The sequence below is a fragment of the Myotis brandtii genome, unplaced genomic scaffold, assembly GCF_000412655.1.
Source record: "Myotis brandtii unplaced genomic scaffold, ASM41265v1 scaffold43, whole genome shotgun sequence".
Classification (NCBI taxonomy): Eukaryota; Metazoa; Chordata; class Mammalia; order Chiroptera; family Vespertilionidae; genus Myotis; species Myotis brandtii.
Genome location: NW_005366455.1, coordinates 337,975 through 353,859, shown reverse-complemented (window position 1 = coordinate 353,859; position 15,885 = coordinate 337,975).

Sequence of the window (15,885 nt, the reverse complement as noted above, 5' to 3'; positions counted from 1 at the left end):
TTACTATATTTCTAAATCCTTTAATGTTACCAAATGTATATCATGATTTATGACTTCACAGAAGAAAATGTGCTGGTGCAGAATTTTCTACTTGAAAAGTAGAAGCACAAAGGTAGAGTGCCATTCATATCATATGAAGGGTACATGCCACCAGCATGTTATTGTTGATTTTAACCTTGACCATGTGTCTGAGGTAGTTCTTGTCAGGCGCCTCCCCTAAACCCATAACCTAGTCCAATCATGCAAAAACAACAACAACAACAACAACAAACTCCAACAAAAAACAGGTCAAAACCAAATCGAGGGACATTCCACAAAATACTGACAAGCAGTTAAAAATTGTCGTGGTGCCCTTGTTGGTGTGGCTCAGTTAGTTGTAGTGTTGTCCTGTACACTAATAGGTAGTGGGTTCAATTCCTAGTCAGGACACAAAACCAGCTTAAGGGTTTGATCCCTGGTTGGGATGTGTTCGGGAGGTAGCTGATCTCTCTCTCTCTCTCTCTCTCTCTCTCTCTCCTCTCCTTTAATCTCTCTAAAATAAAATAAAAAATTTAAGAAGTCTGAGAACTGTCACAGCCTAGAGGAGCCTGAGGAAACGTGAAGAGTAAATGTAATGTGCTGTTCTGGGTGGAATTCTGGAATAAAAAATGGACATTAGGTAAAAAGTAAGGGAATCTGAATAAAGCATGGCCTTTAGCTAATAATAATGTATCAATATTGGTTCATTAGTTGTGACAAATGTACCATACTAAAGTAAGATGCAAACTATAGAGGAAACTGGAAACTTTCTTCTCAACTGTTCTGCAAACCTAAAATTTCCTAAAAGAAAAAAAATATATAAAACCCCCCAAGAACTAAAAAGAATTCTCCCTGAAACTTCGAAGAAATGAGGTATAAGATCGCATTCCTACTTAGCCACTAGTTTTTGTGTTTTGGTCAGGTATATTATAGAAAGAACTTCTCAAAATCTTCACTATTTACAGCACTGAGACCTTGTGGCCTTTTAAAAACTGATTTTCCTGTTGTGCAGAATGAGTGTGTCACTTAGCTATGCATTATTAAAATTATGTGCATAGAAAGAAGAATTTAGTAGCTTTCTGAAACTATGATCTTGAGTCATTTTATGTGATAATCAAAATGAAATTTCTCTCTTGACCCCTCCTTTTTGAAGGACTGTGTGACAAGAGTGACTTCTAAGGGGAAGGACGGGCAACAGCTGAGGAATCATGTTCTTAGTGACAGCTGATACACTCCGTGCCCAGATCTTCCAAGTGTTCTTCATGCTTAACTGTACCATTTGCTGTAGAAGCTTTTTTTAAAATGCTTACCAAAGTCCAGGAGAATGGCCGAGAAGGGACAAGTTCATTACTAAAGATGGCTCTTTATATTCTACCTTCTAATTTCATTGTGGGTTTTCCACCCAAGATTTGACACACATTAACCTGTATCTTATATGATAGGTTTTAGGTTCTGTTTGACTAAGATAAAATACTTGTTTCCTTTTTTGGGAGGTGGGGCTCAGGAAATGAGATTAACCAGTATTTCCCCTTCATTTCACTGGTCCTTACCACAGCCTAACATGCTTAACTACTACTAGGCAACCACAGGAATTTACTAATTCCACACATATTGACCACCTATTATATGCTGGGCTATGTTATAATAGGCATTGGGGTTACTAGGTGTATAAGATAGATTTGATTTCTGGTCTCTTAAAGTTCTGTTGGAAACTGGGGGCTGTGAAAGACAGTAATCAATCACATGAAATGATTTCAAGTTGTCAGAAGCAATACAAAGAAAACAAACCAAGTGCCATGAAAATAATTACTTGAGGTGAAGTGGACACCCGCTTTCAGCTGCCATTTCAGCTTAGAAGAAGACCCTTTCCTGGTAGTTGGCAGGTTTCACATAATTACATGCCCTAACAGCTGCTTCCTTAGATTTTAGTCCAAAGTTGACATACCCACTATGCTCAATAATTTGCTTACCCAAGCTCTTCTATCATCTGCAATTTATTTCCTTGTCTGAGCTTTGTCTGTAAATTACAATCCACATTTGGTGGATGAGAACTACATGGAAATCACATCTTTTTATTGACTTTCCCACTTAACAAATTGAATGAAAAGTATAGTTCCTGGTTCTGAATCTGTCAAGCCTAATACATAGCATTTATTAAGCCACACACTGTTCCAATCACAATTTGCCCCAGCAAGAATCAGACTGTATTTGTGATTTACTCAGATAATGATTATGTAGCTCATAAAGCCCAACCTCAAATCTAAAGCAAGTGGTGAATGGTTGAATTATTCTTCAATCAGAATGTTGACTAGAGAAATCTGGTTTAGTTCTCACTGACCTGACTCTGTGATCATTGACAAATTATTTTAGCTTCAGAGAGACTTAAATATAAAATGAGAGGAATGTATGAGGTAAGAGCAAACATTTCTTTGTGCTGCAAAGTTCTGTGGTTTTTGCTTTTTGAATAGAATCGTTATTATTAATGGCCATCCATTGAGGGTTAATTTGCATGATCTTCATTAATCCTTACAACTCTGAGGGAAATGTTGTGCTGCAAAGTTCTGTGGTTTTTGCTTTTTGAATAGCATCGTTATTATTAATGGCCATCCATTGAGGGTTAATGTGCATGATCTTCATTAATCCTTACAAAATGATACCATACTAAAGTAAGATGCAAACTATAGAGGAAACTGGAAACTTTCTTCTCAACTGTTCTGCAAACCTAAAATTTCCTAAAAGAAAAAAAATATATAAAACCCCCCAAGAACTAAAAAGAATTCTCCCTGAAACTTCGAAGAAATGAGGTATAAGATCGCATTCCTACTTAGCCACTAGTTTTTGTGTTTTGGTCAGGTATATTATAGAAAGAACTTCTCAAAATCTTCACTATTTACAGCACTGAGACCTTGTGGCCTTTTAAAAACTGATTTTCCTGTTGTGCAGAATGAGTGTGTCACTTAGCTATGCATTATTAAAATTATGTGCATAGAAAGAAGAATTTAGTAGCTTTCTGAAACTATGATCTTGAGTCATTTTATGTGATAATCAAAATGAAATTTCTCTCTTGACCCCTCCTTTTTGAAGGACTGTGTGACAAGAGTGACTTCTAAGGGGAAGGACGGGCAACAGCTGAGGAATCATGTTCTTAGTGACAGCTGATACACTCCGTGCCCAGATCTTCCAAGTGTTCTTCATGCTTAACTGTACCATTTGCTGTAGAAGCTTTTTTTTAAATGCTTACCAAAGTCCAGGAGAATGGCCGAGAAGGGACAAGTTCATTACTAAAGATGGCTCTTTATATTCTACCTTCTAATTTCATTGTGGGTTTTCCACCCAAGATTTGACACACATTAACCTGTATCTTATATGATAGGTTTTAGGTTCTGTTTGGCTAAGATAAAATACTTGTTTCCTTTTTTTGGAGGTGGGGCTCAGGAAATGAGATTAACCAGTATTTCCCCTTCATTTCACTGGTCCTTACCACAGCCTAACATGCTTAACTACTACTAGGCAACCACAGGAATTTACTAATTCCACACATATTGACCACCTATTATATGCTGGGCTATGTTATAATAGGCATTGGGGTTACTAGGTGTATAAGATAGATTTGATTTCTGGTCTCTTAAAGTTCTGTTGGAAACTGGGGGCTGTGAAAGATAGTAATCAATCACATGAAATGATTTCAAGTTGTCAGAAGCAATACAAAGAAAACAAACCAAGTGCCATGAAAATAATTACTTGAGGTGAAGTGGACACCCGCTTTCAGCTGCCATTTCAGCTTAGAAGAAGACCCTTTCCTGGTAGTTGGCAGGTTTCACATAATTACATGCCCTAACAGCTGCTTCCTTAGATTTTAGTCCAAAGTTGACATACCCACTATGCTCAATAATTTGCTTACCCAAGCTCTTCTATCATCTGCAATTTATTTCCTTGTCTGAGCTTTGTCTGTAAATTACAATCCACATTTGGTGGATGAGAACTACATGGAAATCACATCTTTTTATTGACTTTCCCACTTAACAAATTGAATGAAAAGTATAGTTCCTGGTTCTGAATCTGTCAAGCCTAATACATAGCATTTATTAAGCCACACACTGTTCCAATCACAATTTGCCCCAGCAAGAATCAGACTGTATTTGTGATTTACTCAGATAATGATTATGTAGCTCATAAAGCCCAACCTCAAATCTAAAGCAAGTGGTGAATGGTTGAATTATTCTTCAATCAGAATGTTGACTAGAGAAATCTGGTTTAGTTCTCACTGACCTGACTCTGTGATCATTGACAAATTATTTTAGCTTCAGAGAGACTTAAATATAAAATGAGAGGAATGTATGAGGTAAGAGCAAACATTTCTTTGTGCTGCAAAGTTCTGTGGTTTTTGCTTTTTGAATAGCATCGTTATTATTAATGGCCATCCATTGAGGGTTAATGTGCATGATCTTCATTAATCCTTACAAAATGAATAATTTTCAGATCAAAAGACTCAGAAAGGTAAAGTATTGCTCTAGTTACAGCATAAGTGTCAAAAAACAGAAACAGAACCTGGTTTTGATGCAATCTAAAGCCTAAGCTCTTAACCATTGCTTCCTATTGGCTGAAGGAAGAATAATTAACATGTGAAAAACTATGGGAGGATTGCACCTCAGCCCTTCAGTTATGACAGAATTAAATCTTGGCTTGTAAAAAATGACCCACTTTAAGGTTACCTTTCAGAAGAAGAGGGGCATTAAGGTGGAATAGAACTACTAGGACGCTAGCAGAGGTGCTGATGGCAGGGACACCTTGGGAGTACTGGGAACCACAGAGCGGAAGAGAGCACATAATAGTGATAGACCCACACTCGTGGCGTTTATTATCCAGAGGGGATATATATATATATATATATTTCATTAATGGGAGCATTTTCCATGGGACTCCTAAGGACAGCCAACAGGTTGGATTTGATTTGGTACCCACTGCCTCCCTGTATTCAGGGCTCTGTTCCCTTTGCAGCTGATGCTGTAGCCACACTGACCTTCCCTGTCAGGGCCTGCAACTGCTGTACCCTTTGCCTGTAATACTTTTCCACACACCTTTTGATGGCAGCCTCCTGAGATCATTTTTTTTAAACCCTGAGATCATTTTGATTTCAGCCCTAATGTTACCTCTTCAGAAAGACCTTCTCCTATCATGCTATCTTAAGCAGCTCCTATTCCGGTCATTCTTTAGACCAGCATTCAGTTTTATTTTCTTTGTAGCCTTTATAAGTTTTACATTTTTAATTTGTTTTCAAATATATATAGGAAGTGAGCTCTACGAGATCGTGGACTCACCTGTCTGGCTTTACGCTAAGTCTCAAGCTCCCAGATCATAGTAAGCCCCAAACAAATATTTATTTATTGACTGGATGAATAAATAAATGAAAGAATGTTATAGGTTTTGGTGATGGCCAATTATGAATAAATTACCCAAGACAGTTTGGAGTGCCAAAATTTGAGAGCTAGGAAGAACTTGAGTAGCTAGAGGAGAAGAATGGCAATGAGTAGAGAATGGGCTATGAGAACTGTGGACAAAAATAGTGGTTCTATGGGAAGTAACCTTACAGGGTGATCTGATCATAAATTCCTAACTGGGCAGGTCATGGTCAGTAGTTAAGCCTCAGGCATATAATTTCTTTAATAAAAGGTTTATCTTTGCCTTAAGCAAGCCCCATCGATTGTTTGGTGCATATACATCTACACACCCTTGAAATAAGCAGCAACCACTCTCCAGGGAACACATAGTCTTGTTAACTATCCTGTAATGCAATCCCCGCTTTGCTTTCTCCCACCTCCATGTGATCTTCCATATTTTCCACCCTTAATTTCAAACACATAAAAAACTACGAAACTGTTATTCTCCAGAACATTTGAGATCTTGCTCCCCAGCATATGTCATCAAATAAACCCCTATAAAAATTCTCTCCAGGTTCGGATGTTTTTTTATGTGGGTAGAATCCACTCTGAAAAGATAAAAGCTTTGGCATTATATTTAGTTGAAGTAAGAGAAAATGGGGGCTTAAAAACACTTTTCACTATGTAAAGTTTAACTATTAAGAGAATAGTCATTAGTTCTTAGTGTGAGGCTAACAGGGATGAGTGAAAAGATTTTCAGTTAAAATAAATAACTTACCAACTGGGGATTATGAGATACTTCAAAAGTGTGCTGAAATGTTGTAAACTATTTTCTCTTAAGCCCTAGCTGGTTTGGCTCAGTGGATAGAGTGTCGGCCTGTGGACTGAAGGGTCCCAGGTTCTATTCCAGTCAAGGGCACATGCCTGGGTTGCAGGCTCAGTCCAATGTGCAGGAGGCAGCCAATCCATGATTCCCTCTCATTATTGATGTTTCTATCTCTCTCTTCCTCTCCCTTCCTCTCTGAAATCAATAAAAATATATTTAAAAAAATAGTTGGGTGTTCCCAGAAGTGGAATCACTGGGTCATAAGGCAGTTTCATTTTTAATTTTTTGAGGTAACTCCACAGTGGCTGCATCCATCCTGCATTCCCACCAGCAGTGCACAAGGGTTCCCTTTTCTCCACATCCTTGCCAACATTTGTTGTTTGTTGATTTATTGATGATAGCCATTCTGACAGATGTGAGGTGATATCTCATTGTGGTTTTAATTTGCATTTCTCTGATGATTAGTGACTTTGAGCATCTTTTCATATGTCTATTGGCCATCTGTGTGTCCTCTTTGGAGAAGTGTCTTTTGCCCTTTTTTTAATAAGATTTTTTTTGGTGTTGAGTTTTATAATTTCTTTATAAATTTTGGATATTAACCCATTATCAGATGTAACGTTGGCGAATCTCCTCCCATTCAGTGGGTTGTCTTTTCATCTTGTTGATGGTTTCCTTTGCCGTGCAAAAACTCTTTAGTGCGTTATAGTCCCATTTGTTTATTTTTTCTTTTGTTTCTTTTGCCCGAGAATATATCAGAAAAAAATATTGCTATGAGAAATGTCCCAGATTTTAGTGCCTATGTTTTTTTCTTCTAGGATTTTTATGGTTTTGAGTCTAACATGTAAGTCGTTAATCCATTTTTTAGTTTATTCATGTGTGTGGTGTAAGAAGGTGGTTTAGTTTTCTTTTTTTTTTTTTGCACATATCTGTCCAATTTTCTTAACACCATTTATTGAATAGATGATCTTCAGTCCATCGTATGTTTTTGCCTCCTTTGTCAAATATTAATGGACTATAAAGGCGTGGATTTATTTTAGGGCTCTCTATTCTGTTCCATTGATCTATATGTCTGTTTTTATGCCAGCACCATGTTGTTTTGATTACTATGGCCTTGTATTATACTTTGATATTTATCCCAAGAAATTTGAAACACTAACTTAAAGAATATATGTACCCCTAGTTCATTGCTATTTACAATAGCCAAGATTTGGAAGCAGTCCAAGTGTCCATCAGTAGATGAGTGGATAAAAGAGTGGATAAGAGAGTATATTTACACAATGGAATACTACTCTGCCATAAAAAGGAAGAAAATTTTTTCCTTTGGGACAGCATGGGTAGACCTGGTGAACATTATGCTAAGTGAAATAAGCTAGTCAGAGAAAGACAAGTACCATATGATTTCACTCATGTCTGGAATTTATTTTTTTAAAATATATTTTATTGATTTTTTACAGAGAGGAAGGGAGAGAGATAGAGAGTTAGAAACATCGATGAGAGAGAAACATCAATCAGCTGCCTCCTGCACATCTCCTACTGGGTTTTTCAGTCCGCAGGCTGACACTCTATCCACTGAGCCAAACCGGTTTCGGCTGGAATTTAATGAACAAACTGAACTACTAAGCAAAATAGAGACAGACTCATAGAGAGCAGGCAGACAACTCAAAGGGAGAGGATGTTGAGGTGTGGTAAAGGGATTAAGCAAAACAGAAAAAAAGAGAGAGAGAACTCATGGACAACAGTGTGGTTATTGCAGGGTGAGCAGATGGAGGTGGGAGAGGGCATAGAGGGGATAAATGGTGATGGAAAAAATAAAATAAAATAAATTAAAAAAAAAAGAATAGTTTAAGTGCAAGCTTGCTAAGAGACTAAAAGTAGATAATAAAGTTTTTTTTTCTTTTTGGGGGGATTATTTGCACTCCTTTCATCACTAAATTTTTAAGTAGAATTATTTCTTCAGCACTCAATACATCTCATCTGTGTGTAAGTAGGAGACTGGTATTATTTTTCTCCTCTGGTCTTAGTTACCTTGTTAGAGGTCACACAACATCCCAGACAAGCAGGGCCAGTGCTCAGGAGTCTCATCTTCTGAGGGAAATGGCGAGCCGGTGGAAAAGGAGTCAGTGTGATTCTTTACTTCCCCTGACGGTGGGAGGTGTAAGGTTTCTCAAGGAGGGGCATTTATAGTGATTAAAATTGCTCAGGGCTTGCTTCATAGTGTCATTCTGGTCCTGTAGTATGTGATTCTGGCAAGAGGGGAGTATGAGAGGGACAGAAAATCCCGGACAGTGGCACAGAAGGGCACGGGGTGTAGATGCTACCTCGGTTCATCTAATAACGTGGATCCATCTCACACAGTGTTGAGCTAAAGAACTCAGATATGATTCCATTTTTATAAAGTTCAAAACCAAGGGAAACTAATGATGGTGTTAGAAGACATGATGGTGGCTAGAGGAGGGTGGGCTAGCGAGGGTGGTTGCACAAATACGTTCACTTTGGGGTAGTTCGCAAGCTGTACACTTAAGATTTCTGCACTTTTCTGAATGTAAGTCACACTTTAATAAAAACTTCCATAAGGAAACGACACACTACTTCCCTCCAAAGTAAAAGGAATGACATTGGATGGACTCAAAGGGACTTATTGTAAGGGACTCAGAGAGCAGGAGGGTGCTGTCTTCATTCTGGAGACCGGCAGCAACTGCAGAGACAAGAATAGCCGGGGCTGACAGTGCATCTGCTTCTCCTCGTCCCGGTCAAGGTTTTCTAATTCGGGCCCAGGAGAGTATCCATGTCTCCGGAGGCCACACTGTGGCACGTTGAGCATTCCCAAAGGAGTAGCGGCCTCTGTGCAGTTGGAGGAGTTTTAGAGGCGGGGACAGCACCAAGGGCACGCTTGTCTTGCTGTAAACCGGCACCAGGATCTAAAAAACGCGAGACACCTGTTTTTCTCTAATTACAATTTTTTTTTTAGATTGAATTTATTGGGGGTGACATTGGTTCATAAAGTGATATAGGGTTCAGGCATACAATTGTATAATGTCATTATAAATGTCATCGTGAGATTTCTAGTTTTTTAATTGCCTGATTCATTCTTGGGCATCAAATAATTGTGGGCTCTTCTCCCGTGGAGGAAGTTGGGACCATAAAAGCTGGGGAAAAGGCAGAATGGGATGCCCAGGCTCTTTTCTCCGCTGGTAATGAACTATTTGTAGTCAAGACCAAGCGCGTGTATTGATTCTCATCAAGTGGGATTCTTTACAGAGTGAAAACGCTGTCTGCCCTGGAGTGAGCCCCGTGGGGCGGTTCGCGCCGCACTTTTTCAAATGAACAGATTAAGCTCCTCATAAAATGTTTCTTCTGACACATCCGCACTGTATGTATTCCAATCCCCTCGGTGCCCCTTTGGCAGTTAGGACTCTTGTAGCTCCAGCCGCACAGCCTGTGTACCAGCTGGCAGGTGATTTTTTTCCCTTCCCTGGACTGTGAAAAGGAAGAATGAGATTGCTGTTTGTTGAAATAGACGGTATATCTCAGAAGCCCCATTTCAATAATCTTCTGGAGGCAAGAATGAATGTGGGATTGGAAAGGGCATTAGGACATGGCTAAGTAAATAGCACAAGGTCCCTCAGCACCTGGCCAGCCAGCCGTGCTACAGTGTGACTTCGAGGCTTTACATTTCACAGTCTCGGTCTTCAGCAAACAGACTCTGAAAGGTCTTGCACAGAGGCAGAATTTTAAGTCTGAACACTCCGGAAAGTTGGTCTTCGAAATCCAAAGCTGTCACATAGTCCCCTGAGAAGGGCCAGAAACTTTCCAACTAAACCTTTTTAATGTCTCCAGTAGCTGTTAAATCCAATGTGCCTTGAGTTTTCCCCTCTGATTTAGTCTTCTGAGATGTGTACATGTTCGTGTACATTTCTCCAACTTCAGGACTGGACTCCGCCATCACAAGTGTGTAGAAAACGTCCATGGTATTGGGCCTTGATATTTCAAGTCAACAAATCCAAGATATGCTGGCAAAGGGAGACCTTGGCTTGGAGGTTGGAGGAGTGAGGAGCCAGTAGGTTCTGAGTGCTCGAGTTTGATCCCATTTGTTCCCTCAAATTATATTTCTTTAAGTGTGAAGTAGAGGGCTATCTAAAGCAGGCCTTATGCCTGGCTGGTGTGGTTCTGTGGTTGAGCATTGACCTATGAACCAGGAGATCACGGTTCGATTCCCAGTCAGGGCTCCATCCCCAGTAGGGAGTGTGCAGGAGTCAGCTAATTGACAATTCTCTCTCATCATTGATGTTTCTATCTCTCTCTTCCTCTCTGAAATCAATAAAAATATATTTAAAAATTTTAAATCAGGCCTTGTATGTGGTGGAATAATTTTTAGATGCCTTCTCACAATGGTCTAGTTTTCCTAGAATGTAGAATAAGATGGATGAACTCCCACCTCATCTCATGTTACTTTCCTCCTCAAATATTGGACCCTGTCATTCTGGCCTTCTTCAGTTTAGTGGTTGTGTCTCTGCATCTCAGGACCTTAAGATATGCTGTTCTCTCTCCCTGGGCTGCCCTTCTCACCTTTTTCCCCCCTTTTCTTCAAGTCTTAGTTCAGATCGTCTCCTCAGGGAGGCCTTACTTCTCACACTACCTAACGTATATTCTATTCCCTCCATTCCACAGTGCAGCATTTCATTTGATGGACTAATGGCATTTATAAGAATTTGAATTATTTAGTTACTTGATTGTCATGCATTTCACTTATTATGGTGTAAATTCCAGGAGGCAGCATTCATGGCTATCTTGTCTACTGTTGTAGTTATCTAAGTTAAGCACGGTATCTGACATATAGTATGCTCAGTAAATATCTGTTGCATAAGTGTGTGAAAAAAACTCATTTTAGGTGATTTTTTTTACTATACCAAGTTTTTATTGAGGTAAGTATCTTAGATGTTTTCCAGTCTGGGACACTGTTATAATTCTTTAAATAAAAAGAAAGTAAAGAGAAGCATTTATTAGAGTTTTAGAGAAAGAAAGGATGAGAGTTGCTCTTATTTCCTCTTTCTAACCCTGAATTAGTTATCTATTGCTTTATAAGAAATTGCCTCAAAACTTAGCCTAAAGCATCAATAACATCTATTAGCTTATATACTTTCTATGGATCAGGAACTCAGGACCAGCTTACACGAGTGGTTCTGGCTCAGAGACTCATGAGGTTATAATCAAGATATTGGCCACAATCATCTGTAGAGTTGACTGGGGCTGGAGGATCCACTTCCAGGGTGGTCCAGTCACATGGCCACCTTGTAGGGACTGGATATTGACAAGAGGGCTCAGTTCCTTGCCATATGGGTCTCTCCGAATGACTGCGTGAGTGTCCACAATATGACAGCCAGGTTCTCCAAGAGCCAGTGAACCAAGAGAGCACACTGAAGCTGCAGTGTCTACTATGACCGCTTCAGGAGTCACACATCTTTATTCTCAATGTGCTGTCTGTTACTCTTCAGCCCTATCCAGTGTGAGAGGGGATACAGGATGTCAATATCAGAAGGCAAGAGTCATTAGAGGTCATGTTGCAGGCTTGCTTCCACAGATCCCTACATGATTGTGTCCTTTGATTTCTGGGGTTTTTCATCCCTGTTTCTCTTCCTCATTCAGCCAATAGCAATATCAACCCTCTAATAAGGAGATATTTCAGGGCACAGAGACCTATAGTAGAGATCTGCATTCCAGAAAACAGTATGTGCTTATTAGTATCAATTTTCACATGCACAGAGATATCCTCAGGCCAATCATTATGCCTGCTTAAGTAACAAACACCTAGAAGGTTCTCAACAAATAGAATTTTTTTGAACAAGAGAATGAAAAAAGTAAACAAAGGGATTGACTTGTCTCCCTCATGCACCTGAGGGCTGGTTTTGTGCTGTGATTTACATACACAATTGCCAGACATCAGAAATACACATCGATTTTAATCAAAAAGAATTAAATGGGCCATTACCTTTTAATTTTCATAGTCTGGGTAGATGCCTATCAGACTTGAATCCCATTCAACACAAACCAGACAGTTCTTTCACTTTCACTCATGGGCAGTTTTATTCCTTTCTTCTTTGGTTTTTCTTAAAAAGTATTTACATTTGGTGAGTTTGATTCAACCATTAAATTTAATGCCTAACACTCAGCATGGATATTTTTAATTCTATACCTACTTGCCTTAGTCATAATCCATCTCTAAAACTATTCTATAAATGTTATCCCTCTGGCCTCAACTACTATCATTACATTTATATCCTACTTGTAAAATGCTTTTGGAATTGTAAAAGTATCCACACTCCAATAACCCACCCAACTTATCTTTTCTTCAAAGGTTCAGAAACTGTATGATCCAACTGTAGCAGTGAAGCATCGAGTTACATTTTATGCCATAAGAATGCCATTCATTATAATTCTCATTAAGTGATTTGGTGGCTAGACTTTGCTAAAGAGATTTTTCTAGAGCACTGCCAGAAAAATCAAAACTAGGAGCCCTCATCCAGTGCTTGTGGAGTATATAGTTATGGGCTAACTACGTTGTAGATCAATTAACAGTATCTAGTGCAGTTGAAATTGTATATATCCTATGGCCCAGTAATAACAGTGCTCAGTGTAGAGATGCTCAACCACTTGGGCCTGAAACTGTACACTGCAGCATTGTTATATAAAAAAAATTGGAAAGCATAAAAGGTAAAAACAAAAGCAGATGACAGCACAAGGCATTAAGAATATAAAATATTGATATAATTCATGCAATGAAACATTCCACTGAAGCAAAAGTGAATAAAATAGTACACATATCAACATGGGTGAGTTTCACAAGCATTATATTGAAGGATAAAAAGCAAGTTGTTCAAGCATCCATAGTGCATGATTCCATTTGTATTGCTTAAAACATGCAAACCAATATTATATGTTATTTATGGCCTAAACAGAATGAAAATACAACACTATCAATAAAAATGACAAACCTCAAATTTAATATAGAAATTTTCTTTGTGAGAGGGAAGGAGAGTCAATGGGACCTGGGATTGTTAGATAGAGGCATTTAATTGTAGTTTTATTCCTTGTGCCTGATGGTAGGTATATGGTTTTTATTCTATACCTTTACTTTATACTTTTACTTTGCAGAGTATTTCATAATTTAAAAAATCCAAAGTGGAGACATCGTCTGAGAACTATAAGTTGGTGGCTTGATGATGAGAATTGGAATAGGGTTATAACAATGCCTAACATATGTGCAAACAACATTTATGCAATAATTCTCACTGGAGTGTCCACATTTTTTATACAGACTTCTGCTACATCCAACATTGACTTCATCTTTTATCCAGGTAATTATTCTGTGTAAAATCAGATGTAGCCCTCTCTCATTTTCATCTGTAAAAGTGAGTTGGTTGCATTAGGTCATTTTTGACCTAAAATGTATTATTTGGCTGTAATATTTGATTAAGGTCTAAAATTTTGGGTATTAAAAATAAAGATCCTCGAAAATAATCCAGGTTACAAAAGGGAGAATTAGCCTCTCAAGAATTTCTCAACTACTTCCCTCTTCTCACATATTTTAAATAATGTTTAAAATATAAACATTCACCCAGCCAGCATGGCTCAGTGGTTGAGTGTCGACCTATGAACCAGGAGGTCACAGTTTGATTCCCAGTTAGGGCACATGCCTGAGTTGCAGGTTCAATCCCCAGTGTGGGGTGTGCAGGAGGAAGCTGATTAGTGATTCTCTCTCATCATTAATATTTCTATCTCCCTCTCCCTCTCCCTCTCCCTCTCTGAAATCAATAAAAAAATATATTTTAAAAAATATTTAAACATTCAATGAATACTTGTTCTCCTGCTCTTTCTATTTGCTTTTCTAGTGTTGCAAAGCTGGTCAGAAAAAGGAAGGGAGAAAGATATGGAGGAAGGGACTCTCTGAGGGTGGCTAACTTCCTCCCCCCCTTCTGTATATGATATAGTTGCTATACTTTTGTCACTAGGCAAGTGCCTAGAGATTTGCAGATTAAATTTGTATAAGTGCTTTGGGGTTTCCCTCATATAGTCTCTGAGCATTCTATCCTTAGTTGGTGAAATACAGGTCTTGATGCTTGGCATTGGCTATCCTGGAATATCTGTACTACTCTAAATTCCAGTAATTATATCTATGCTAGAGGCCCAGTGCACAAAATTCGTGCACCAAAATTCATACACGGGGGGGGAGGGTGCGGCAGGGAATCCCTCAGCCCGGCCTGCAATGACGCAAGTGTTCCGCGCCCAGCCTGGCCAGAGGCCCTCTGCAGCTGGGGTGGAACGCTTGCCTCGTTGCCAGGGCAAAGGATCAAGCATTCCACCAGGCCACTCATGCTGCCCGCTCTCAGCGGTGGCCCCCCCTGGACTGGGGGACTATGGCAGGGCTGAGAGGACTGGGAGCCGCCATCTTTGTGGCAGAGTGATGGTCAATTTGCATATCCCCTCTTTGTTAGATAGGATATCTTTAATCTTTAGAAAATGACACCCCAATGTTCACAGAATGAAATTTCCATCCTCCCAGCTGTCAGAAATATAGAAAAAAAATCTTATGGAATAAGGAAAAATAAACTCCAGATGCAAGGACATAGTTGTTCCAAGTTTCATTAAAGCATTGGTTCTCAACCTGGGCTGCACATTGAAATCTAGGGGAGTTGTTAAAAAACAAACAAACCAAAAAACCCAAACACTGATGCCTGGTCTCATTTCCAGAGATCCTAATTTGTGTAGTATGGATGCAGACTGGACATCAAAAAATGAAAGACTCTTTTAGATTATTTCAATGTACAGTAAAGTTTTGAAACACACATTAAATTATTAATATTTTTTATAAATTATTTAAAAATGTGATTGAAAACTCCCGTTGAGTCGGTTTATGCAGATTAAAGGTAACTTGTTAAAGGTCAATGCTCTCCAAAGCAAGGCCCAATGCAGACAGAAATGGGAGCCGCTGGGCAGAGTGTGAGGGAGGAGGAGTAACATTCCTTCCTTCCTCTGTGTGAGAGAAGCAGAAACCTATTACCAGTATTCCTGGGTGTTAAGCATTTGTGAAATGGTATCATATGTACTTAGCAGTGCTTTGGACATAGTGAGATGTAATACATATTCACTGAATAGATTAATGAATACATGAATTAAAGAAGGAAAGTTGAATAAGAGGAATACTCAGTGATATAATCATACTCCCGAGAACTAAACATCACCTATCAATTCTATTCCACTTCAGAAATAAAAAAGTTGAAAGTCCCATATCCCTATTCTCCTTATTCCCCTGGCATTGTAGAAAAGCACTATATCTTTGTAATGTTGATTCTCCCTAGTCCTAATGGAAATGAATATTGCCTCTCATCTCAGCTCTGGTTTGAGTTCACCCATCATTTAGTTCCCTCTCAGAAAGCTGGAAAAGGGAAGTTCTTGCTTCACAGCTGTCCTGAGATCAAGATGTTCCCCAAATAAAATTAAACACTAAACATTCAAGACGTTTCAAGATGAGATATGCTTCTTTTTTTAAAAATTTTCTCGGCGGTACCTTAAGTGTCGAAAAGAACATTTGCTGAGTGATGGTTTGGGGCTATATTTCCTTACCTACTTGGGAAGCTGGTTCCGTATCCCACTCCCCCTTGCTGTGTC